Source organism: Salmo salar, chromosome 09, assembly GCF_965601325.2.
Source record: "Salmo salar chromosome 09, fSalSal1, whole genome shotgun sequence".
Taxonomy (NCBI): Eukaryota; Metazoa; Chordata; class Actinopteri; order Salmoniformes; family Salmonidae; genus Salmo; species Salmo salar.
In genome coordinates this window covers 8,897,119-8,923,888 of record NC_138299.1, presented here as the reverse complement: position 1 = coordinate 8,923,888, position 26,770 = coordinate 8,897,119, and the positions used below count along the sequence as shown (strand labels likewise).

At 43.6% G+C, this 26,770-nt stretch overlaps 1 protein-coding gene across 6 annotated transcripts in view; it reads right to left on the bottom strand.

The window, feature by feature from the left end:
* Positions 1-22,509: 22,509 nt before the first annotated feature.
* LOC106610669 (procathepsin L) overlaps positions 22,510-26,770 on the bottom strand; it is a 44,978-nt gene continuing 40,717 nt past the window's right edge. For 5 of the 6 annotated variants that reach the window (XM_045723362.2, XM_045723359.2, XM_045723357.2 and 2 more), the window contains one exon: positions 22,510-23,351. The gene's annotated coding sequence lies outside the window, so the exon portion shown is untranslated. The remainder of the gene's footprint in view (positions 23,352-26,770) is intronic. The other variant, XM_045723358.2, reaches the window with a different exon arrangement.

Below are 26,770 nucleotides of genomic sequence, written 5' to 3'. Positions count from 1 at the left end.
GAATGAAATATAGGTCTACTATTTCTATATTCTTATACTCTAATAAGTCTTTTTAAATTCATCAGCCTTCCGGTTTTCCCATACTCCGGATAGGTTGATATTTAATTGGGGGCGCGAGTAGAGAACGTAGACGCAGCTTTCTAGTATCATAATCACTTGACATGGTAACAATTTATCTGCTGGTTTATTATTGTGTGTTTTATGGTCGCAATCAAGTTTGTTTTAACATGCAGGTGGATGTAATCTCCCGTAAATAGCATTGAAATCCAGCGGTAACTTGCAGGAGCGCATTACGTTCTGCCTGTTTATTGCAATCCACCCCATGAGTGCATAAAAAAATCAGTAGGCTAGTTATTGGTTTTGTAACACCATTGCTTACAAACCTAAGCCCTCCAGTTTGGTTCTAGTCTTCAGAGGATTGTTATAATTGGAGTTTCTCATAATTACTGAGAAGCTAATGCATCTTAAATGGCCTCTAAATCAAGGGTAAATATTATTTTGGACACCTTCCACCTGTAATGATTGTGTGCTTTGGGCTTGAAGGAGCTCCCTTATTACTATGTATAAGAGATTGGTATCTGTGTGTGAGTGTGTGTGTGTGTGTTACCATGTTTGTTTTACCGTGTATGTGTTTATTAGTGTTTTTGTTTCAGTGCACATGTCTACTGTTGATGTGTGTTGTTGGCAAGAGTGAAACCGAAAGAGAACCAGACAGCTACTTGCAAGAGAATAAAGGATGAATAAAACAAGAGACAAAGGAGGAGAAATGACATATCCCATGAGATCACTCTCCCTCCCTCTCTTTCTCTCCCTCCCTACCCCTTTGTCTCTCCCTCCTTCGCTTTGTACTGTACATTGAATCCCTCCCTCCCTCTCTCCCTTTCTCACTCTCCCTAGCTCCTTCTCTACTGTACATTGAATCCCTCCCTCGCTCCCTTCCCAAGTCTGTCCAGGACTACCGCTCCAATCCGGGAGTATGCCGATGGGGTGTCCAGGGGAACAACCGGGCCTGCTGGCCTGCTTTTATTCTCCATAATACAACTGCCTACTCAGGAGCCATGAGCGAGCTGGGAAACATAGGCTTTTCACCTAGCATACAGGTTGACACTCCTCTCCTCCTCTCCCAACACATGAACGAATTGGAGGCTGATTCGCCCCGAGGAGAAACAGTGAGCAGGCAGCAAGTTTGCGTTGCAAATGGCACCCTATTCCCTATGTAGTGCACTACATTTGACCAGGGCCCATAGGAGTTGGTCAAAAGTAGTTTATTACATAGGGAATAGGGTGCCATTTGGGACAAAGCCCAGTTCCCAGTATATCTCCAGAAGCGACTCCCTGTATGCTCTCCCACATGAAAGATACAGTGTGTTTTACAGTAGGGATATATCTCTTCTCTTGACAAATTATCTCTCATGCTGTGTGTGTGTGTGTGTGTGTGTGTGTGTGTGTGTGTGTGTGTGTGTGTGTGTGTGTGTGTGTGTGTGTGTGTGTGTGTGTGTGGCTCTCTTCCCTCTCTCTCTCTTTGTTTCTATACAAGTGTGATTTGCTTTCAACAAGTCAAGTACAAATCTTCAACACACAGAAATGGACAAACTCTGTATGTGTATGTGCACATGAACAACTACATATACCACATTGTAGGTGTACCATAGCCACAACCCATAGTCAGTTGCAATAAGCTAACAGAGAGCTTTACCTAGATCCACAGATGCCAAACAGTCTGCCTCCCCCTGGCCAGCTAAACAATCTTTTTTTGTCATTTATATCTCTTGCTAATCCCCTACTCATTGAAAGAAGTCAGAGTAGGATTACCCCATGTAACAGGAAGTGAGTTGGACTAGAACAGCTGGGCCCATTTTTGCAGGTCCTCTTCTCCTCACCCCTCCTCCTCCCCCTACCCTCTCCTCCTATATGAAACGTAACTGCCCGTATCCAATGCCCAGGGTCTGGGAGTGACGAGAGCGATGAGAATATCAAGAGCGACGAGAGCGATAACAGCCTGTGTTAACTGCGTACAATGTTGGGCGATGAAACAACGGAAGCTACTAATTTTCAATTGAAGAAAAGTGATGAGAAGCGAAGTGGGCAGGAGACCCTTGGACGATGTGAGCATGGGCAAGGGATCGTGAAAAGGGTGTGAGCTGAACTTTATGCAAATATTCCGATACCTCAGCGTGATTGACCAATCTAATTTCACTATAGCTTCCAAACCCTACTTGGCTGTTGATACCTACATGTCGGCTTGACAGCAGCAACATGGCGAGCCACTCTGGATGAAGCATGGCTAGGCAATGCATCGCAATGCATCGCCCCCGTAAGAGCCACGAAAGCGAAAAGAGAGAGAAGAGTGAGAAGAGCTACAGGAGCATGATGCTGTCTTCGTGGGCCAACTCTCTTTGCGTGCTGTTTTGTCATGTATTCTTATTCATTTGGATTTGAAGCCCCCTCTCTCTCTTACCTGTTGTGAAATTGCTCTCTGGAGACAAGGGTCTCCGAGATTAAATCAGGTGTTGTTTTATTTTTCCTGTCAAGCTGCTTTAGATTGTAGAATTCGCCCGGCGGAGGGATTGCATTGACTCAAGCAGAGATCTCTTTTGACGTGTCAGGTTTGACAAATAGCCTTTGGTCAAGAGGCAATAGCAGTGTATTACGAGTTTGTTTCAAACAGTAAAAAGTTTATTTTGTTACTTTCATTGTTTTGTTTATCACCTATGCTCTCTATCGCCCACACCTCTGTTTGTTGAGAATAAGAATTGTATGTGCGTGTGTTTGTGTTATTATTATTATTATTATTATTATTATTATTACTACTACTACTGCTATACACTATTGGTGTATGCTGAGCCCAACTGACAGCCATGCAACACGGTCAAACATCTTGTGTATGTGTGGGATGAGTGAAGGGGTGTGAGTGGGTGGTGGGTTTAGTGTGTGTGTGCGCAGCCAGGACATGCACAGAAAACATTATACAAACACATACACACCACTATTCTAGCCACAACAAGCTGTCAGAGCCCTTACGTCTCTCTGCAGTCTCTTTTAATTAGACCTTAATTGCCTGATTAACTCTATCCATCCATGAGAGAGGGAAGACAGAGAGGGAGAGCGAAAACAGCTGAGGCATCGAGAGAGAGATGAGGAGCGATGGAGGATGTATAGAGACATACATAGAGAGACGATTCAATTTCAAAGAGGGGTCAGTTCCAAAAGGAGTGAGAAGTCTAGGGCCATAATAAAGCATAACATGTGGTTAAAGATATGACCGCTGTTTCCATGATGGATACCCTGGAATTCCCTCCATGTTAACCTCTGACCCCTAGCCTCAGGATGCCATTTTGGTTGTACAGTCGTGGCCAAAGGTTTTGAGAATGACAAAAATATGAATTTTCACAAAGTCTGCTGCCTCAGTGTCTTTAGATATTTTTGTCAGATGTTACTATGGAATACTGAAGTATAATTATAAGCATTTCATAAGTGTCAAAGGCTTTTATTGACAATTATATGAAGTTGATGCAAAGAGTCAATATTTGCAGTGTTGACCCTTCTTTTTCAAGACCTCAGCAATCCGCCCTGGCATGCTGTCAATTAACTTCTTGGCCACATCCTGACTGCTGGCGGCCCATTCTTGCATAATCAATGCTTGGAGTTTGTCAGAATTTGTGGGTTTTTGTTTGTCCACCAATCTCTTGAGGATTGACCACACGTTCTCAATGGGATTAAGGTCTGGGGAGTTTCCCTGCCATGGACCCAAAGTATCGATGTTTTGTTCCCCGAGCCACTTAGTTATCACTTTTGACTTATGGCAAGGTGCTCCATCATGCTGGAAAAGGCATTGTTCGTCACCAAACTGTTCCTGGATGGTTGGGAGAAGTTGCTCTAGGATGATGTGTTGGTACCGTCATTTATTAATGTCTGTGTTCTTAGGCAAAATTGTGAGTGAGCCCACTCCCTTGGCTGAGAACCAACCCCACACCTGAATTGTCTCAGGATGCTTTACTGTTGGCATGACACAGGACTGACGGTAGCGCTCAACTTGTCTTCTCCAGACAAGTTTTTTTCCGGATGCCCCAAACAATCGGAAAGGGGATTCATCAGAGAAAATGACTTTACCCCAGTCCTCAGCAGTCCAATCCCTGTACCTTTTGCAGAATATCAGTCTGTCCCTGATGTTTTTCCTGGAGAGAAGTGGCTTCTTTGCTTCTTTTCTTGACACCAGACCATCCTCCAAAAGTCTTCGCCTCACTGTGCGTGCAGATGCACTCACACCTGCCTGCTGCCATTCCTGAGCAAGCTCTGTACTGGTGGAGCCCCGATCCCGCAGCTGAATCAACTTTAGGAGATGGTCCTGGCGCTTGCTGGACTTTCTTGGGCGCCCTGAAGCCTTCTTCACAACAATTGAACCGCTCTCCTTGAAGTTCTTGATGATCCGATAAATGGTTGATTTAGGTGCAATCTTACTGGCAGCAATATCCTTGCGTGTGAAGCCCTTTTTGTGCAAAGCAATGATGACGGCACGTGATTCCTTGCAGGTAACCATGGTTTACAGAGGAAGAACAATGATTCCAAGCACCACCCTCGTTTTGAAGCTTCCAGTCTGTTATTCGAACTCAATCAGCATGACAGAGTGATCTCCAGCCTTGTCCTCGTCAACATTCCCACCTGTGTTAACGAGAGAATCACTGACATGATGTCAGCTGGTCCTTTTGTGGCAGGGCTGAAATGCAGTGGAAATGTTTTTGGGGGATTCAGTTCATTTGCATGGCAAAGAGGGACATTGCAATTCATCTGATCACTCTTCATAACATTCTGGAGTATATGCAAATTGACATCGTACAAACTGAGGCAGCAGACTTTGTGAAACTGTATATTTGTGTCATTCTCAAAACTTTTGGCCACGACTGTACATGATGCAACACTCATCATTACTCAGTTGTTTTTTGCTCTGGCTTCAATTGTAGTATCCCCCCCCCCCCCCACACACACACTAAAACGCCCTACACACTCACACCCCTCCACTCACCCCACACATACACAAGATGTTTGATCCTGTTGCATAACTGTCAGTTGGGCTCAACGTACACCAATAGTGTGTAGTAGTAGTAGTAATAATAAAATTGGTTGGTGGGTGCTTATATTTGTCCTGTTATTTAGCAAATTCCAACTCTCCCTGACACACCCTCAGAGAGTGGGGTCACAGCTAGGGTCAGCCATTATCAACGGCGACCCTGGAGCAATTACAGTGGGGGAAAAAAGTATTTGATCCCCTGCTGATTTTGTACATTTGCCCACTGACAAAGAAAGGATCAGTCTATAATTTTAATGGTAGGTTTATTTGAGCAGTGAGAGACAGAATAACAACAAAAATATCCAGAAAAACGCATGTCAAAAATGTTATAAATTGATTTGCATTTTAATGAGGGAAATAAGTATTTGACCCCCCTCTCAATCAGAAAGATTTCTGGCTCCCAGGTGTCTTTTATACAGGTAACGAGCTGAGATTAGGAGCACACTCTTAAAGGGAGTGCTCCTAATCTCAGCTTGTTACCTGTAAAAAAGACACCTGTCCACAGAAGCAATCAATCAATCAGATTCCAAACTCTCAACCATGGCCAAGACCAAAGAGCTCTCCAAGGATGTCAGGGACAAGATTGTAGACCTACACAAGGCTGGAATGGGCTACAAGACCATCGCCAAGCAGCTTGGTGAGAAGGTGACAACAGTCGGTGCGATTATTCGCAAATGGAAGAAACACAAAAGAACTGTTAATATCCCTCGGCCTGGGGCTCCATGCAAGATCTCACCTCGTGGAGTTGCAATGATCATGACAACGGTGAGGAATCAGCCCAGAACTACACGGGAGGATCTTGTAAGTGATCTCAAGGCAGCTGGGACCATAGTCACCAAGGAAACAATTGGTAACACTACGCCATGAAGGACTGAAATCCTGCAGCGCCCGCAAGGTCCCCCTGCTCAAGAATACATATACATGCCCGTCTGAAGTTTGCCAATGAACATCTGAATGACTCAGAGGACAACTGGTGAAAGTGTTGTGGTCAGATGAGACCAAAATGGAGCTCTTTGACATCAACTCAACTCGCTGTGTTTGAAGGAGGAGGAATGCTGCCTATGACCCCAAGAACACCATCTCCACCGTCAAACATGGAGGTGGAAACATTATGCTTTGGGGGTGTTTTTCTGCTAAGGGGACAGGACAACTTCACCGCATCAAAGGGACGATGGATGGGGCCATGTACCGTCAAATCTTGGGTGAGAACCTCCTCTCAGCCAGGGCATTGAAAATGGGTCGTGGATGTGTATTCCAGCATGACAATGACCCAAAACACACGGCCAAGGCAACAAAGGAGTGGCTCAAGAAGAAGCACATTAAGGTCCTGGAGTGGCCTAGCCAGTCTCCAGACCTTAATCCCATAGAAAATCTGTGGAGGGAGCTGAAGGTTCGAGTTGCCAAACGTCAGCCTCGAAAACTTAATGACTTGGAGAAGATCTGCAAAGAGGAGTGGGACAAAATCCCTCCTGAGATGTGTGCTAACCTGGTGGCCAACTACAAGAAACATCTGACCTCTGTGATTGCCAACAAGAGTTTTGCCACCAAGTACTAAGTCATGTTTTGCAGAGGGGTCAAATACTTATTTCCCTCATTAAAATGCAAATCATTTTTTAACATTTTTGACATGCGTTTTTCTGGATTTTTTTTGTTGTTATTCTGTCTCTCACTGTTCAAATAAACCTACTATTAAAATTATAGACTGATCATTTCTTTGTAAGTGGGCAAATGTACAAAATCAGCAGGGGATCAAATACTTTCCCCCCCCACTGTATGGTTAAGTGCCTTGCTCAAGGGCACATCAACTGATTTGTCAGCCTCAAACTAGCAACCTTTGTTGTTACTGGCCCAATGCTCTAACCGCTAGGCTACGTTCCACCCTATTCATGCAGTTCCCTGTGTGAATGTGAATATGAGCCAACAGATCCAGCTGTGCCATCCAGCCATGAGAGACCAAGTAATCCCCACTTTATTTTGATCTCTCTTTTGAACGTTTTCAATGAAAGATGTCTTCTTTTGAAGGCCTAATTGATAGATGCTGCTAAGTTCAGGCCTAGAGCATAGGTCTCTGTTTTCTTAGTGTTTTGTCAGTACAGGTAAAATAAGTTTTCTTATTTAAAATGTATTAAAATGTCCTTGAGATGTTCTTGTCTGTTAATATTGTGTATTAGGTCATGTTTTATGTTTTGTGTGGACCCCAGGAAGAGTAGCTGCTGCAATAGCAACAGCTAATGTGGATCCGAATAAAATAACAAATAACAAACAAATCTCGTCATTTTCTTTCCATTGTATCTCTGGGGTGCTATCATAGCGTCATAGTGTACATGCTGCATGCGCAGTGGGAGAATGGGAGTCAGAGTGAAGTTTTCATGTGGGAACTCCCTCTTTGCTTGCAGAGATGATACAGTAACGTACCTCCCTTTTACCTCTCCTCACTCACTCGCACGCTCGCACACACACACACGCACGCACGCACACACACACACACACCTCTCTACCTCTATACCTCTCTACATCTCTACCACACAGGCCTAGATAGGTACTTTCAACATCACTCACCCCACAACGTGGGTGGAACCGCAGATACAACTGAAAGGGAGAGTGCTGTAAGACTAACAAACAGGTTGTTTTTATTGTAGTGTGTGTGTGTGTGTGTGTGTGTGTGTGTGTGTGTGTGTGTGTGTGTGTGTGTGTGTGTGTGTGTGTGTGTGTGTGTTTGAGAGAGAGCGCGTGTTTGAGAGAGAGCGCAAGAGACTACAGTTTATTTGTAAGCTGATGTCATGCAGATAATAAAATGCATTTAAAAAATCAAACATACATTTGCAACAATAACATAGCGATCTATAAGAGTGTCAAACTAGGATTGCCAGGATTATTTGTGAAGCATTTATATCATTATTTCAGTACTCAAAGAAAGCCGACAGAGTTTCCATCCAAGAAATGCAGCTGGGAGGAGGAGAAGAAGATTAAGGGAGGGTTTTCTTGGCTTCTTTTGTGGTTTTGATTTGTATTGGCCAATACTGGATGCTTTCTTAGCTGGAATGCCTTTCCCCACCTCTTTTCTTCCTCTCTTTCCTCCCTCCCTTCCTCGCTCCCTCTATCTATCTGTGTATTTGTGTGTGTGTGTGTGTGTGTGTGTGTGTGTGTGTGTGTGTGTGTGTGTGTGTGTGTGTGTGTGTGTGTGTGTGTGTGTGTGTGTGTGTGGTGTGTGTGTGTGTGTGTGTGTGTGTGTGTGTGTGTGTGTGTGTGTGTGTGTGTGCGAGCGAGCCAGTGGAGCGCACTATCGAGACCTCCTGTCTGTCACAATTGCACATGTTTCCCATTAATGTGAGAAACACACTTGACATCCCATTTCCCCACACGCAACACCAAATGAATGATGGGAAGTTGATATCCTGCCGTCGCTGAGCAGCGCATACATGATACAGTCCCATCTGGGGTCCCAGAAGAGCGGCAGCGGCTGCCACCGCCACAGACCAAAATGGCTGAAATGCTTGACTGGCACCTGATTCCATCCTGAGTGAAGGGCAACGTCAAAGGGTGCAGAAATGCGTTGTGACACTCTTTATTAGGCCGACCAGACGTTTCGGTGGGCGACATGTGCTGCTTGTTGACATGAGACAATGTCTTGGCTGATTCATCGCGGTGGGAATGTGGTGGACATGTGGTGTCAGAAAGTTCTGAGCTCCACCTAGTACTGTACTGTGTGTGTGTGTGTGTGTGCGTGCGTGCGTTGTCACTGCTCTACTATTACTGATGTCAGTGATGGCTCTTTGTTGCTCGTGGAGGTGAGGTGGGCTGCTGTAGCTGTGGATGGTAGTTAGCTGTTGATTGTAGTGGTGGGAGTGTCTCATAAGCATTCAGTTGCTGCCATCTTTTGGTTGAAATGGCGACCTGCGTATTTATGCTCCAGTTGCTGCTCTTGTGAGTCAGTAATGTGTCAGTCACATCCTGTGACCACCTCACTTATTGGTACTGGTGAGTAGCTTGTAGTATCTAGCAATGGCAAAAGATGATGCAGTTTACATGTAAAGGATAGTTGATTAGCTTCTTGAACATAGATGTACTTAAACGCCAAACTGTTTCTAATCTACTGAACACAGACAGTGCACTTTACATTACAAGGTATAATTTCTCAGAGATTTAAAATTGAGCTCTATCATGTAAATACAACATGAGGCCCTAAAGCCAATCTTCTGAGTGTAGGCCTGTATGGCTGCATTTACACAGGCAGCTCAATTCTGATCGTTTGCCAATATTGGTCTTATGACAAATTAGAGCATTTGGCAATAATTGGGCAAAATATCAAGAATTTGGCTGTGAACAACAGCACTTGATACACTGATACAATCAGATCATAAAGCCTTCCTAATGAGCAAGGACTGTGTATACGTAGCGCGATTCCATCACAGCATGCCGTAAAAAAATACTTTTGATATCTTCGATTATTCCGGCAATTCTCACAGAGAAACTTCATTGAGAGGAAGGATGTTTGACATTCTTTTTACATTTACATTTTTTGAAAATGGTGAAGAATGATACAGATCAGAACATATTGGTGTCATTATACTCCTTAGAGTGTGCTCTAAAATATTGAGTATGTATAGATTCTGGAGAAGAAAAAAAATCACATGAATTTATTCAACATAAAAATTATTCATATGAATATCTCAAAAGTACCCTTTTTGACTGGCTGATTCAAAATGGCTACTGTGGGATCCTTCCGTTTCTTGTTGTTTTCCCATCTATGAAATACCACATTCATTAATACAGCATCATTTCCTGCTTTCATGCTCAGTCTCTCTTCTTCTGTGCTGTCTAAATTGATGGATCAATAAGCGTGGTTACTTTGCTTCCAACAACACCTCATGATGTTTTCACCCGTTCCATTCTGCACAATGCAGATTGGACCCCCTCTCTGGTTGGCTATGCTTGGAATCAAAAAGGAAAATTAAATGCCCTAATTGGTTTCCATGGGAAGGGTTCTAACATATTTCAATAGATTGCGGGTAATAGTATTTTGTGAGAACACATAGTCTTCGACTGTTAAAGGAAGATTTAACCAAATCAAATAATATGCTTCTCTCCTCCTATCCTTCTTCTCACACACTGGTCGTGTCCAAATACCCATACTTGCATCCTAAATAATGGGCTGTTTGAGTATTCAAAAAAAATTGGTTTAATAGTATGTGACATTTTGAAAAATCAAGCATACTTTAAATGCCTAGATCTCTTCAAGTAAATAACAAAACAACTTGAAAGATGGCAAAAAGCGAATCTTCTGCGGTGGTGTTCAAATGTAAGTCGTTTTTGTTTCCCTTAAAATGATCACAACTTTTTCATCGTAATGTTACATCTTTGAAAACAGATCGGCAGGCAGCCTTTAGCTAGCTACAGTGCGTGCTATAGTAGGACTAGAAGTAATAACTGTTCGAACAGTTACATTAGCTACAGGGTTACTTGCTTGCTGTTGAGTGACAACTTCATATTTAACTTTGGCTTGCTTGTTGTAAACACCAGGGCTTGTGTTCAAATTGTTACAGGGTCTGATGACAATACCAGGCATTTAATTCAGTGGCGAACACGGCAGGAGAAATACTACAATAAAGGTTTTGAGTAAGTCATGTGGCCATAGTTAGCTCTCTAGCTAACGTTAGTAACGCAGTAGCCTACATTCCTATTTTCCACAGCGGTGCTGGTCCCAACACCTTGTCATGTCGGTTCATCTGTGTTGACCTGATTGTAATGTTAATGCTATGCAATATTAGTTTCTACCTGAACGGTTACAGCCTGAACGGGTCTGGCTAGTTTCATTGCACATAACCTGTTACGCTGTAAGTAATGGTAAGGTGCACTTGTTACCGTTTCACCTTGGCTCTCCAACTTGATAAAACATGTTTCAGTCTAGCTATATGCAGAAAGTTCACAACTCTACTTTGCTCATGTTTTGGTTAATGTTTTACATCATCTTATATCAAATCAAATGTTATTGGTCAAATACACATGGTTAGCAGATGGTATTGCAATTGTAGTGAAATGCTTATGCTTCTAGATCCAACAGTGCAGCAGTATCTAACAGGTAATATCTAATAATTCCACAACAAAACCTAATTCATACAATCTGGTAAAGGGATGTGATAAGAATATATAGGTATAAAATATATGGATGAGCAGTGACAGAGTGGCTAAGATGCAATAGATAGTAAAGAATAGATAGGACCAATAACATTTGATTTGATATAAGAGCCATTGTTTACATACACCTTAGCCACACCTTAGCCAAATACATTTAAACTCAGTTTTTCACAATTCCTGACATTTAATACTTGTAAAAATTCCCTGTCTTAGGTCAGTTAGGATCACCACTTTATTTTAAGAATGTGAAATGTCAGAATAATAGTTGAGAGAATGATTTATTTCAGCTTTTGTTTCTTTCATCACATTCCCAGTGGGTCAGAAGTTTACATACACTCAATTAGTATTTGGTAGCATTGCCTTTCAATTGTTTAACTTGGGTCAAACGTTTTGGGTAGCCTTCCACAAGCTTCCCACAATAAGTTGGGTCAATTTTGGCCCATTCCTCCTGACAGAGCTGGTGTAACTGAGTCAGGTTTGTAGGCCTCCTTGCTCGCACACGCTTTTTCAGTTCTGCCAACAAATCTTCTATGGGATTGAGGTCAGGGCTTTGTGATGGACACTCCAATACCTTGACTTTGTTGTCCTTTTTTGCCACAACTTTGGAAGTATGCTTGGGGTCACTGTCCATTTGGAAGTCCCATTTGCGACCAAGCTTTAATATCCTGACTGATGTCTTGAAATGTTGCTTCAATATATTAACACCCCGGCCGTCCTACAATCTACGTGCTTAACACCCCGGCCGTCCTACAATCTAAGCTACATGCCCTCAATCTCACACAAATCATCAAGGAACCCACCATGTACAACCCTAAATCCGTAAAACATGGGCATCCTCATAGATATTATCCTGACCAACTTCCCCTCCAAATAACACCTCTGCTGTTTTCAATCAGGATCTCAGCGATCATTGCCTCATTGCCTGCATCCGTAATGGGTCCGCGGTCAAACGACCACCCTTGATCACTGTCAAACACTCCCTACAACACTTCTGCGAGCAGGCCTTTTTAATTGACCTGGCCCAGGTATCCTGGAAGGATATTGACCTCATCCCATCAGTAGAGGATGCCTGGTTGTTCTTTAAAAGTAATTTCCTCACCATCTTAAATAAGCATGCCCCTTTCAAAAAATGTAGAACTAAGAACAGAAATAGCCCTTGGTTCACTCCAGACCTGACTGCCCTCGACCAGCACAAAAACATCCTGTAGCGTACTGCACTAGCATCGAATAGTCCCCATGATATGCAACTTTTCAGGGAAGTCAGGAACCAATACACACAGTCAGTTAGGAAAGCAAAGGCTAGCTTTTTCAAACAGAAATTTGCATCCTGTTGCTTTAACTCCAAAAGGTTCTGGGACACTGTGAAGTCCACGGAGAATAAGAGCACCTCCTCCCAGCTGCCCACTGCACTGAGGCTAGGAAACACTGTCACCACTGATAAATCCCTGATAATCGAGAATTTCAATAAGCATTTCTCTACGGCTGGCCATGCTTTCCTCCTGGCTACACCAACCCCGGGCCAACAGCTCCGCACCCTCCGCCTCCCCAGCTTCTCATTCACCCAAATTCAGATAGCAGATGTTCTGAAAGAGCTGCACAACCTGGACCCGTACAAATCAGCTGGGCTAGAAAATCTGAACCCTCTCTTTCTAAAATTATCAGCCACCATTGTTGCAACCCCTATTACTAGGCTGTTCAACCTCTCTTTCGTATCATCCGAGATTCCTAAAGATTGGAAAGCTGCCGTGGTCATACCCCTCTTCAAAGGGGGTGACACTCCAGACCCAAACTGTTTCAGACCTATATCAATCCTGCCCTGCCTTTCTAAAGTCTTGGAAAGCCAAGTTAACAAACAGATCACTGACCATTTCGAAAACCACCGTACCTTCTCCGCTGTGCAATCCGGATTCCTAGCTGGTCACGGTAAACTCTCCTTCCGAGCTGGTAAACTCTCCTTCCAGACTCATATTAAGCATCTCCAATCCAAAATTAAATCTAGAATCGGCTTCCCATTTCGCAACAAAGCCTCCTTCACACATGCTGCAAAACATACCCTCGTAAAACAGACTATCCTAACGATCCTCAACTTCAGCGATGTCATTTACAAAATAGCCTTCAACACTCTACTCAGCAAACTGGATGCAGTCTATCACAGTGCCATCCATTTTGTCACCAAAGCCCCATATACAACCCACCACTGCGACCTGTATGCTCTCGTCGGCTGGCCCTCGCTATATATTCGTCGCCAGACCCACTGGCTCCAGGTCACCTATAAGTCTTTGCTAGGTAAAGTTCCACCTTATCTCAGCTCACTGGTCACCATAACAACACCCACCCGTAGCAAGCGCTCCAGCAGGTAAATCTCACTGGTCATCCCCAAAGCCAAAACCTCCTTTGGCCGCCTTTCCTTCCAGTTCTCTGCTGCCAATGACTGGAATGAATTGCAAAAATCACTGAAGTTGGAGACATATCTCCCTCACAAACCTTTAGCATCAGCTATCTGAAGAGCTTACATATCGCTGCAGCTGTACATAGCCCATCTGTAAATAGCCCATCCAACTACCTACCTCATCCCATATTGTTTTTATTTCCTTTTTGCTCTTTTGCACCCCAGTATTTCTACTTGCACATCATCATCTGCGCATCTATCATCAATGTTAATTTGCTAAATTGTAATTACTTCGCTACTATGGCCTATTTATTGCCTTACCTCCTTAATCCATTTGCGCACACTATATATAGATTTTTCAATTGTCTAATTGACTGTACTTTTGTTTATCCCATGTGTAACTCTGTGTTGTTGTTTTTTGTTGCACTGCTTTGCTTCATCTTGGCCAGGTCGCAGATGTAAATGAGAACGTGTTCTGAACTGGCCTACGTGGTTAAATAAAGATGAAATAAAAATAAATTTAAAAAATCCACCTAATTTTCCTTCCTCATGATGCCATCTATTTTGTGAAGTGTACCAGTCCCTCCTGCAGCAAAGCACCCCCAGAACATGATGCTGCCACCCCTGTGTTTCAAGGTTGGGATGGTGTTCTTCTTGCGAGCCTCCCCCTTTTTCCGCCAAACGATGGTCATTATGGCCAAACAGTTCTATTTCTGTTTCATCAAAAAGTACGATCTTGTCCCCATGTGCAGTTGCAAACCGTAGTCTGACTTTTTTATGGTGGTTTTGGAGAAGCGGCTTCTTCCTTGCTGAGCGGTCTTTCAGGTTATGTGGATATAGGACTCGGTTAACTGTGGATATAGATACTTTTGTACCTGTTTCTTCCAGAATCTTCACAAGGTCCTTTGCTGTTGTTCCGGGATTGATTTGCACTTTTCGCACCAAAGTATGTTCATCTCTAGGAGACAGAACGTGTCTCCTTCCTGAGCGGTATGACGGCTGAGTGGTCCCATTGTCACGAATCCCACCGAAGGTGGCTCCCCTGCCTGCTCGGGCGGCGGTCGTCGTCGCCGGCCTACTAGCCGCCGCTGATCCCTTTTTCCTTTTCGTTTGGTATGTGTTATTGTTTGCACCTGTTCCTTATTTGTGTCTCTTGATTTATGGCTCTGGCTCCATGGCACCAGAGCCAGACTGAGGCTCCTGCGGTGGAGGAGTGGGTGCAGCGCTCGAAGGACACTTGGAGAGCCATCCAAGACGCACTCACTAAGGCGAGTGGACGGCAGAAGAAGAGCGCTGACCAGCGCCACAGTGAGACCCCTGTGTTTGCACCAGGGGATCGAGTCTGGCTCTCGGCTCGAAACCTGCCCCTCCGCTTGCCCTGCCGGAAGCTGGGCCCGCAGTGTGTAGGGCCGTTTAAAGTCCTGAGGAGGATAAACGAGGTGTGTTACCGGTTACAACTTCCATCTTACTACCGTATTAACCCCTCGTTTCATGTGTCTCTCCTCAGGCTGGTGGCTGGTCCCATGCAGGAAGGTGAGGTGCCGGAGGTCCCTCCACCCCCGCTGGACATTGGGGGGTCCCCGGCATATAAGATACGCGCCATTCTGGACTCCAGACTTCGGGCGGGTGGCCTACAGTACCTCGTCGACTGGGAGGGGTACGGCGTGGAGGAGAGGTGCAGGGTACCTAGGAAGGACATTTTGGACCCCTCACTACTGAGGGAATTCCACCGCCTTCATGGGGATCGCCCTGCGCCTCGTCCTCCGGGTCGCCCTCGAGGCCGGTGGCAGCGCGCTGCGGGAGCCGCGCGTCAGGAGGGGGGTACTGTCACGAATCCCACCGAAGGTGGCTCCCCTGCCTGCTCGGGCTTCGCTCGGTGGTCGTCGTCGCCGGCCTACTAGCCGCCGCTAGTATCAAGTCTGTAGGTAGGCAGCCACCTCTCTGTTCTAGTGGTGGCTGTTTAACAATCTGATGGCCTTGAGATAGAAGCTGTTTTTCAATCTCTCTGTCCCAGCTTTGATGCACCTGTACTGACCTCGCTTTCTTGATGGAAGCAGGCAGTGGCTCGGGTGGTTATTGTCCTTGATTATCTTTTTTGCCTTGTTGTAGGTGTCCTGGAGTGTGTTGTAGGTGTCCTGGAGGGCTGGTAGTTTGCCCCCGGTGATGCGTTGTGCAGACCCTCTAGAGCCTTGCGGTTGTGGGCGGTGCAGTTGAGGATACAGCCCGACAGGATGCTCTCAATTGTGCACGTGAGGGTTTTCGGTGACAAGACACATTTTTTCAGCCTACTGAGGTTGAAGAGGCGCTTTTGCGCCTTCTTCACCACACTATCTATGTGCGTGGACCATGTCAGTTTGTCAGTGATATGTACACCGAGGAACTTAAAACTTTCCACCTTCTCCACTGCTGTCCCGTCAGTGTGGATAGGGGGGTGCTACCTTTGCTGTTTCCTGAAGTCTGCAATCATTTCTTTTGTTTTGCTGACATTGAGTGAGAGGTTATTTTCCTGACACCACACTCCGTGGGCCCTCTCTTCTTCCCTGTAGGCTGTCTCATCATTGTTGGTAATCAAGCCTACCAATGTTTTGTCGTCTGCAAACTTGATGATTGAGTTGGAGGTGTGCATGGCCACGCAGTCGTGGGTGAACAGGGAGTACAGGAGGGGGCTGAGAACACACCCTTGTGGGGCCCCAGTGTTGAGGATCAGCGGAGTGGAGATATTGTTTCCTACCTTCACCACCTGGGGGCGGCCTGTCAGGAAGTCCAGGACCCAGTTGTACAGGGCGGGGTCGAGACCCAGGGTCTCAAGCTTAATGATGAGTTTGGTAAGCAAATTGAAGTGGGTCTAGGGTGACAGGTAGGGTGGGGGTGATATGATCCTTGACTAGTCTCTCAAAGCACTTCATGATGAAAGAAGTGAGTGCTACGGGGCGATAGTCATTTAGTTCAGTTACCTTAGCTTTCTTGGGAACAGGAACAATAGTGGCCATCTTGAAGCATGTGGGGACAGCAGACTTGGATAGGGATTGATTGAATATGTCCGTAAACACACCAACCAGCTGGTCTGCGCATGCTCTGAGGACGCAGCTAGGGAAGCCATCTGGGTTGGCAGCCTTGCGAGGGTTAACATGTTTAAACGTTTTACTCACGTCGGCCACGGAGAAGGAGAGCCCACAGTCTTTGGTAGTGGGCCACGTCAGTGGCACTGTATTGTCCTCAAAGCGCACAAAGAATTTGTTTAATTTGTCTGGAAGCAAGACGGGGCTGGTTTTCTTTTTGTTATCGGTGATTGTCTGTAGACCCTGCCATATATGTCTCGTGTTTGAGCCGTTGAATTGCGACTCTACTTTGTCTCTATACTGACATTTTGCTTGTTTGAATGCCTTACGGAGGGAATAACTACACTGTTGTTATTCGGCCATATTTCCAGTCACCTTGGCATGTTTAAATGCAGTAGTACGTGTTTTAAGTTTTGCGCGGATGCTGCCATCAATCCACGGTTTCTGGTTAGGGAAGGTTTTAATAGTCACGGTGGGTACAACATCTCCTATACTCTTCCTTATAAACGCGCTCACCGAATCAATGTATACATCAATGTTATTATCTGAGGCTACCCGGAACATGTGATCCACGTCCATATGATCCATATGATCCACGTCCACGTGATCGAAGCAATCTTGGAATCCGATTGGTTAGAACAGTGTTGGCTAGACCATAAGCACGGGCGCTTCCTGTTATAGTTTCTGCCTATAGGAGAGGAGCAACAAGATGGTCATGGTCAGATTTGCCAAAAGGAGGACCTGGGCTTGTATGCATCGCAAAAGTTAGAGTTGCAATGGTCGAGCGTGTTACTCGCTCGTGTTGAGCAATTGAAATGCTGATAGAATTTAGGTAGCATTGTTCTCAAATTGGCTTTGTTAAAATCGCCAGCTTCAATAAATGCAGCCTCAGGATATATGGTTTCCAGTTTGTATAAAGTCCAGTGAAGTTCCTTGATGGCCGTCTTGGTATCCGCTTGCGGGGGGGATATACACGGCTGTGACGATAACCGAGGAGAGTTCTCTTGGGAGATAATACGGTCGGCATTTGATTGTGAGGAATTCTAGGTCAGGTGAACAAAAGCACTTGAGTTCCTGTATGTTGTTACAATTACACCATGAGTCGTTAATCATGAAACATACACCCCCGCCCCTCTTCTTACTGGAGAGATGTTTATTTCTGTTGGCACGACACATGAAGAAACCCTGTGGCTGTACCGATTCCGACAACATATCCCGAGAGAGCCATGTTTTTTCCTGTCGGCGCGATGCACTGAAAATTCCGTTGGCTGTGTGGACTCCGACAGCATGTCCCCAGCTAGTCATGTTTCGTGAAACAGTGTATGTTACAATCACGGATATTTATTCGGAAAGCAACTCTTGCCCTGATTTCATCTACAGTGCCTTGCAAAAGTATTCATCACCCTTCGTGTTTTTCCTATTTTGTTGCATCACAACCTGTCATTTAAATTTATTTTTATTTGGATTTCATGTAATGGACATACACAAAATAGTTCCAATTGGTTAAGTAAAATGAAAATGTATATTTTTTCCAAAAATTCACCCCCCAAATAAACTTCAGAAGTCACATAGATTGCACACAGGTGGACTTTATTTAAAGTCTATCTAGGTGCCACATGTTCTCAGTATGTATACACCTGTTCTGAAAGGCCCCAGAGTCTCCAACACAACTAAGCAAGGGGCACCACCAAGCAAGCGGCACCATGAAGACCAAGGAGCTCTCCAAACAGGTCGGGGACAAAGTTGTGGAGATGTACAGATCAGGGTTGGGTTATAAAAAAATATCAGAAACTTTGAACATCCCACAGATCACCATTAAATCAATTTTTTTTAAATGGAAAGAATATGGCACCACAACAAACCTGCCAAGAGAGGGCCGCCCACCAAAACTCACGGACCAGGCAAGGAGGGCATTAATCAGAGAGGCAACAAAGAGACCAAAGATAACCCTGACGGAGATGCAAAGCTCCACAGTTGAGAATGGAGTATCTGTCAATAGGACCATTTTAAGCCGAACACCCCACAGAGCTGGAAGAGTGGCCAGAAAAAAAGCCATTGCTTAAAGAAAAAAATAAGCAAACACATTTGGTGTTCGCCAAAAGGCATGTGGGAGACTCCCCAAACATATGGAAGAAGGTACTCTGGTCAGATGACAATAAAATTGAGCTTTTTGGCCATCAAGGCAAACCCAACACCTCTCTGAGTATACCATCATCATTTTTTAACCTTTATTTAACTAGGCAAGTCAGTTAAAAACAAATTCTTATTTTCAGTGAAGGCCTAGGAACAGTGGGTTATCTGCCTTGTTCAGGGGCAGAACGACAGATTTTTACCTTGTCAGCTCAGGAATTTGATCTTGCAATCTTTTGGTAACTAGTCCAACACGCTAACCACTAGGCTACCTACCACTGTGGGGATGTTTTTCAGCGACAGGGACTAGGAAACTGCTCAGAATTGAAGGAATGATGGATTGCGCTAAATACAGGGAAATTCTTGAGGGAAACCTGTTTCAGTCTTCTAGAGATTTGAGACCGTGAGGGAAGTTCATCTTCCAGCAGGACAATGACCCTAAGCATACTGCTAAAGCAACACTCGAGTGGTTTAAGGGGAAACATATCTTGGAATGGCCTAGTCAAAGCCCAGACCTCAATCCAATTAAGAATCTGTGGTATGACTTAAAGATTGCTGTACACCAGCGGAACCCATCCAACTTCAAGGAGCCGGGAGCAGTTTTGCCTTAAAGAATGGGCAAAAATCCCAGTGGCTAGATGTGCCAAGCTTATAGAGTCATATCCCAAGAGAGTGTAATTGCTGCAAAAGGTGGTTCTACAAAGTTTTGACTTTGGGGGGGTGAATTGTTATGCACGCTCAAGTTTTCTGGTTTTTTTTGTCTTATTTCTTGTTTGTTTCACAATTAGAAAATATTTTGCATCTTCAAAGTGGTAAACATGTTGTATAAATCAAATGATTCAACCCCCCCCAAAAATCTATTTTAATTATAGGTTATAAGGCAACATAATAGGAAAAACGCCAAGGGGGTGAATACTTTCTCAAGCCACTGTTCGTACAGTCACAGTGGGGACGACGACATCGATGCACTTATTGATGTAGCCAGTGACTGATGTCGTGTACTCCTCAATGCCATCAGAAGAATCCCGGAACATATTGCAGTCTGTGCTGACAAAACAGTCCTGTAGTTTCGCATCTGCTTCATCTGACCACTTTTTTATAGACCGAGTCATTGGTGCTTCCTGCTTTAATAGTTGCTTGGTTATAGCATTTCTTTCACATGACCCATCAATGTAGACAAGTGTGTCTGGGTAAGAGTCATCTAATATTTATAAAATATTTTTATCTGGACACTGTTTACCTGGAATTTTTCTTTATTGTAGGCTACTACTTTTACCCATTTTAGTCTTAATCTTTACTACACTAGTCACTGCTTAGCACATGACCTCACATGTGCATCCTTAAAGAGATGGGTGGGGCTGGCTTAACAGGGTGTGAACAATGCTGAATGGCTGTAGACAAAGAAGAACTCTCCAGTAGGTGTACCAAAACATTCAAAGGCCATTTCTCAAAGTGAGGTGACAAGTTTATCATCTTTCAAAGCAGAATTACTTTCCCATTGTGCCTGTAATGTATGATATACCATTTTCTAGCTCTGAATCTCTACTTTTATCCAATGTACATAAGACCGAATCGAGCCAGTTGGTCACATATAGCTAGCTTGCTATCTTTTGGATACACACTTGAAAGTCTATTTCACCTATGCCATGGATGTCACTGCTAGACTGGTAGCTACCTTCAGCAGAGTAAACATGTTTATTTGTTTGTTCTTTGACTAACGTTAGCTTATATAAGCGAGCTAACTTTAGCAAGTAAGAGTAACTCAATCTGGGAGCCATCTGTTCCAACCTTGTCTGGAAAAAACTCTGTTACTAAAAATAGAATTGTTGATATAGCTTACTCACTCTCTGTGTTTTGGTAGCAATGATAAATATGTATGCATATATGGTTGGTTTGTTGGTTCTCAGCTGGTTAGCAATCATGCTGCCAATTTAGTGATGCCAGCTAGCTAACAGCGTATTGTTGTGTGTTTTGTTGGTGGTACAGAATCTTATTACACCAGCATGTTCTTCCAACCCCTAGCTCTGCACAAGGTGAAGCTAAGTTGGCAAAACTATTCACAAGTTAACTGCTAAGATAGCTCAACATACAGTAAGCATGGCATAAACCCGAGTTAGGTAGTGTTTGTATGGGTTTTTGTTTGTGTTCGTGGGGTTACATGTGGCTAGAGGTAGCCTGAGGACCACAGAGTACCTTCCAGATCATGTAATCAATTTAGTCAACCTGAGTTTTACAAAGGTGAAAATGGGTAATCTGTAGCCCTTCCACTGTGGCCTGCTGAAAAATACCTCAAAGCGGCAGCATTTTGGGTACACGAGCATGAAGAAAGGGACACATCTTGCCGTTATGGAGCACATTTTTGACCCACAATCTTGTTGTGCTCCATAACCGCAAGATGTGTCCCTTTCTTCATGCTCGTGTACCCAAGGCTCACTGAAAGGTATAAAATCAAGACTACAACATTAATGACAACCACCTTATTCTTCTCTCTGCAGATTCTCCAAACACAAAACAAAGTCACATCTACAGAAATCCCCTGCCAATGGCTACTACTGACAAGAATGATATGTCAAAGTCAATGGGCTGGGGGAGGATTACAGATAGGTCTTTGAGATGAGGAAGGGGTATTTGGTTGTGCACTGTTGTGCTTATAGACAGTAGATGTATTGTTGTGTATGAAAACAATTGAAAGGTGTCATTTCTCCCCAATCTTCCATACACAACATTACATACTGTGTAAGAACTGCCCTCCTAAATCTTTTCACACCTTCTGCAGCCTCCCAGCCCATTCACTTTCTTGACTGATCTTCCCTCTCAAAAGCAGCTCCCAATGTCCCTCATTGTCCATCTCCAAATACTTAGGTCTCAACTGGTTAACACCTTTACCAACAAAGGTGTCACGTCCTGACCAGTAAAGGGGTCATTTTGTTATTGTAGTTGGTCAGGACGTGGCAGGGGTGTGTTTGTTTTGTGTTGTTAGGTTTTTTGGGTACTGTTCTATGTCATCTATTTCTATGTGGTTATCTAGTTGTTCTATTTCTATGTTCAGGGTTTTGGTTTGGCCTTCAATTGGAGGCAGCTGTTCTTCGTTGCCTCTAATTGGAGGCCATATTTAAGTAGGGGTTTTCAGCTTGTGTTTTGTGGGTGGTTGTTTCTTTGTATAGTCTGAGCACCTTACGGGACTGTTATCGTCGTTTGTTTTGTGTAAGTGTATTTTGTTTTTTTCTTCAATAAAAGGAAGATGAGCATTCACGGACCCGCTGCGTTTTGGTCTACCTTTAACGACGCTTGTGACAAAAGGTGTGTTGCCCTAAGTCCCTTCCACAAAAAGTGTAAAATGGCAACACCACAACCATGTCTTTCCAGGAGACGTGCAGTCCCAGCAAATCTGCAAGAGGTACAAACAGTTGGTGTTTAAGGGCTACGAGCCCTACACCACTTCTGGCAGAGGTTTGTCCAGCTGACCATACACCGCAGACAGGACAAGACCATTCGCCACAAGCACAGAGTCTTAGCTTCCTCAGCCTACCATGCCAAACAACATCGCTAATGTGCTGAAAGTGGATAAAGGACAGTGTGTCTCAGCATAAGAACATGTAGAACCATCATAAAATAAATATAACTATTTTCTATCAATCCTCAAAATTTGGCTGCCTTTATGGATACACAGAATATATTTTTAATAAGCTGTACAGGGCTCTGAAGCATCACACACATGTTAGACATTCAGATATATCCATATAATGTTTATTTGTCAAGATCTAAAATACAGGAGGAGTGTACAATATTTAACTCAAAAAGAGAACTTGGTATTCAACAATGTTATATAGTAAAAGTAACATACAGAAAATACAGCATGAACAGAGTAGTACAGAGAACTGTATATACAGATTGTTACACTAGATAATGTGATTTAACCAAAGATTTTTGGTATAATTTACTGGGAGTTACAGGATAGGTACTGTTTGGTGTAGCACAGCTGGGTGTCTACCCCAAAGTGCCGCATGTCATGATGACAGACACCCGTGTCGATCAATGAGATAACGGAGCATTTTCTGAATTCAAACTGACTCCTGACAACTGGTCACAGACATTTTATGAGACTCCTGTTCCCACAAGTCGAGGATGAAGACAGCATCGCTAAGGTTGGTCAAAAATGATCTGTGCTATTACACCAAACAGTAACTATCCTGTAACTCCCAGTAATGGATACCAAATATCTTGGTTAAATCACTTTATCTGGTGTAACAATTTCTAGCCAAGAGAACTGGTGATCAGCAAATGATGGGAGAGGTGCTCATGATGAAATTGCCATTCACAAAGAAACATACAGTAAGATACAGTATGTAAAGTTCAGGGAATACTTGCACAGCCTGTGGGAGGAATGTTGTCATGATCAAACTGTCATTCAGCTCCTCTTGAGTCATCTTCTGCTTCAAATCCAGCATAATGTCCAATCCATCAAGAGGGATACAGTTCATGGGAAATGGTTCTGATACAATAACACACACAGACAAATAAATTCTGTTACTCTCCATCTTCAGGAAGAATCCCAGTCACCAAACACTATTGTCTGTAAGACAGAAAAAGATAATAAATGATAGTCTATTGTACAGTTTCAATGACAGTTGAACTGTACCAGCATAACATCAACATTAGCGTAGATTAATTGAACATGCATACATGTGCACAGGCACAGAGATTACATTTAGAACAATATCTAGCCTAATAGAAGAAAACAATAACAAGTTAGCAGGCACCAGGCTAACTAGCTAGACAACTCCAGTCATGTGCTAACATTTGCTGGTAAACCTAGCTTTAGGTGGCTGGTTGTAACCAGGGGTTGTAACTGGTTCAGGGAACAGAAAGTAAAACCGGAAAATAACGAAATCTTTAGAGCAACAAAACCAGAACGAAAGTGATTTATACGATTCCAGAACAGAACCGTTATTTTAAAAGCATGGGAACCAGATAATAACTTTCTTTTACATTTCGGGCATTTTTTTTCCAGCCCCACAAAGAAATGCAACAAAGTGCCAATGCAAAGCCCTCACTGTCACTCAGACACGTTTTCCAGTGTCAGTCAGTCAGTCGCATGTAACACCCTACACTACACTTGTCTGTCCAATGCATGCATATAGCTTTCCCACTCAATAGCAAGCTGCTCTATACATTGGTGAAGTAATGTAATGTTTATTACACAGGTTTAAAAAGGAGCAGAAAGGAAAGATATAAACCATTATTTTTGGGGGTATGAACCGATTCTGAACTTTAATTTGCTGGTCGGAACAGTGAAACAAAACGATTTAAAATAATTGGGGTTCCAGCCCTTGGTTGTAACATTGTAGCTTGCTGTTTGGTAGCCATACAGTCCATTCAGAAATTATTCAGACCCCTTGGCTTTTTCCACGTTCTGTTACGTTACAGCCTTATGCTAAAATGGATGACATTTGTTTTCTCCCCTCATCAATCTACACACAATACCCCATAATGACAAAGCAAAAACATAAATCTATATATTTTTTGCAAATGTATTTAAAATAAATCACAGTTACTTAAGTATTCAGACACTTTACCCAGTACTTTGTTGAAGCACCTTTGGCAGTGATTACAGCCTCGAGTCTTCTTGGGTATGACGCTACAAGCTTGGCAGACCTGTATTTGGGGAGTTTCTCCAATTCTGCTCTGCAGATCCTCTCAAGCTCTGTCAGGTTGAATGGGAGCGTAGCTGCACAGCCATTTTCAGGTCTCTCCAGATATGTTTGATCATGTTCAAGTCTGGGCTCTGGCTGGGCCACTCAAGGACATTCAGAGAAACCTGTGTTGTCTTGGCTGTGTGTTTAGGGTCGTTGTCCTGTTGGAAGGCGAACGTTTGCCCCAATCCTAAGTCCTGAGCGCTCTGGAGCAGGTTTTCATCAAGGATCTCTCTGTACTTTGCTCCGTTCACTTTTCCCTCGATCCTGACTAGTCTCCCAGTCCCTGCCGCTGAAAAACATCCCCACAGCATGATGCTGCCACCATGCTTCACCGTCACGTTCAGACGTGACGCTTGGCCAAAGAGTTCGATCTTGGTTTCATCAGACCAGAGAATCTCAGGGTCTAAGAGTCCTTTAGGTGCCTTTTGGCAAAGTTCAAGTCATGTGCCTTTTACTGAGGAGTGGCTTCCGTCTGACCACTCTACTGTACTGTAAAGGCCTGATTGGTGGAGTGCTGCAGAGATGGTTGTCCTTCTGGAAGGTTCTCCCATCTCCACAGAGAAACTCTAGAGCTCTGTCAGAGGGACCATCGGGTTCTTGGTCACCTCACTGAACAAGGCCCTTCTCCCCCGATCTAGGAAGAGTCTTGGTGGTTCCAAAATTCTTCCATTTAAGAATGATAGAGGTCACTGTGTTCTTGGGCACTATCAATGCTGCAGACATTTTTGGGTACCCTTCCCCAGATCTGTGCCTCGACACAATCCTGTCTCGGAGCTCTACAGGCAATTCCTTTCACCTCATGGCTTGGTTTTTGCTCTGACATGCACTGTCAACTGTGGGACCTTATGTAGACAGCTGTGTGCCTTTCCAAATCATGTCCAATGAATTTAATTTACCACAGGTGGACTCCAATGAAGTTGGAGAAACATCTCAAGGATGATCAATGGAAACAGGGTGCACCTGAGCTCAATTTTGAGTCTCATAGCAAAGGGTCTGAATACTTATGTAAATAAGGTATTTATGTATTTTGTATACATTTGCTAAAATTTCTAAAAACCTGTTTTCACTTTGTCATTCTGGGGTATTGTGTGTAGATTGATGAAGAAAAAAAGGAATTTAATCAATTTTAGAATAAGGCTGTAACATAACAAAATGTGGAAAAAGTCAAAGGGTCTAAATACTTTCCGAATGCACTGTATCTACGACTAAAAAGAGAAGGGATTTTACTAATAATAATAATTTCCCCCTACTGTAACATAGTAGTATGTTAACGTTAGTCAGCAATACACAATATGGGTTTTAGTAGATAATCGAAAGTTAGCTAGTTAGGTGGCTTGCAGTAAAAAGTAACTTACTTAGCTAGCCACCGTATTTGTCATCTGCCCTCTTGCTGCCGGCATCAGCTGTAGCTCAGCTTCTAGGTAAATCCAACTATTTGTTTTGAATCCTCTTCCGGTTGAAATATCTATGATTGAATGTCACCATGGAGCTAAATGAACATCAAAAAAATGCTCCATTGTCAAATTCGTGTTGATGAGAGGAATCACTTGAAGTCATTGTGGTCTGGTCAGTTCTTTCAGTTTTGCCCAAAGGATTGTGCTGTTAGTGTCTGTATCCCTTTCAAAAAAGCCTGCCTTGGGTGAGAGATGGGGCCCAGAGCACAAGGCACCACCCCACACGAGTTGTAGTCTTTCAGAGACCGGAAACAATGTGTGTCAGCTTGTTAATTTAGCAATTCATCCGCCAATAGGAACGTCACAGAAAGACGTCCAATGGCTCTATCGAACAAGATCAACGATATCTACATGCACAAAAATGTAAACAGATGTAGGATATTAGTTTGAACACTGTTTTGTTGATGAGAATTTTCCTGCATAGCAGGAAATGCAAACTTGTAGTGTATTTAAGGTTTAAAAAGTATTCTAAAGTTTGTAATTTCCACTTAAAAATGTCAGAATTGATTTACCCTACTGTAAAATGCCTTTAATTATATTTATTTAATTATAATATAAAAAATGCCTTTAATTATAATCCAGATAATAATTCATATTTCCTGTTGCTGCAAGATCATTTTTCCTGCTGTAGCAAACTGGCTCAAATTTAGATCCTACGTCTGGAGAGTGATCATTATCACATAGAACCGTGCAAGACCACATTTATTTTCAGACCCCCACACCCATTAATATACCAGAAGCCGTCATAGGGTGTATCATTCAGCGCGCGAAGCCCAGACCCACCTTCCTTCTGGGCAATGATGAAAACATGCCCAAATTCCCCATGGTGAAATTCCCCTTTC